Below are 697 nucleotides of genomic sequence, written 5' to 3' on the forward strand. Positions count from 1 at the left end.
AAAAAAAAAAAAAAAAAAAAAAAAAAAAAAAAAAAAAAAAGAAAAAAAAAAAAAGAAAAAAAAAAACGATTCTTTTATTAGATATATATATATATATATATTTATGTACGTATTAGTTTTTTTTTTTCGCCTATTTTTTGTATGTATTTTGACAAAAGGCCATTTCCCCACATATACTTATATATGTTCTGATTTGATATAAAACAAACATAAATAAAATAATTAAAAAAATTTTAAGTCAGATATATCATACTTTTCATATATACAGTAATTATATAAATGGTTTATATATATATATATATATATATATATGTGTATATAACGATCTATTTGTAAGATAAAAAAATATTATAATAATAAGTGTATAGGGTTTATAGTTTCCTTATTAAAATACGTCACAAGGAAAGAACTATTAATTTTTCATAATAGATTATTATATTCCGCACTTTTTATAGGAAACAAAATAAATAATATTATAATATATATATATATATATATATATATAATGTTTTATTAATTTATGTGTTTTGAGACTGTACTTGTAATATTAAACATATCACACTTCTTACATGTCTAATATTATATATATATATATATATATATATATATATATATAATTTTATTTATTAAAGGTAAGACATAGACTCGTGGATAATTTTTTTTTTTTTTTTTTTTTTTTTTTTTTTTTTTTTTTTTT

Source organism: Plasmodium reichenowi, chromosome 9, assembly GCF_001601855.1.
Source record: "Plasmodium reichenowi strain SY57 chromosome 9, whole genome shotgun sequence".
Classification (NCBI taxonomy): domain Eukaryota; phylum Apicomplexa; class Aconoidasida; order Haemosporida; family Plasmodiidae; genus Plasmodium; species Plasmodium reichenowi.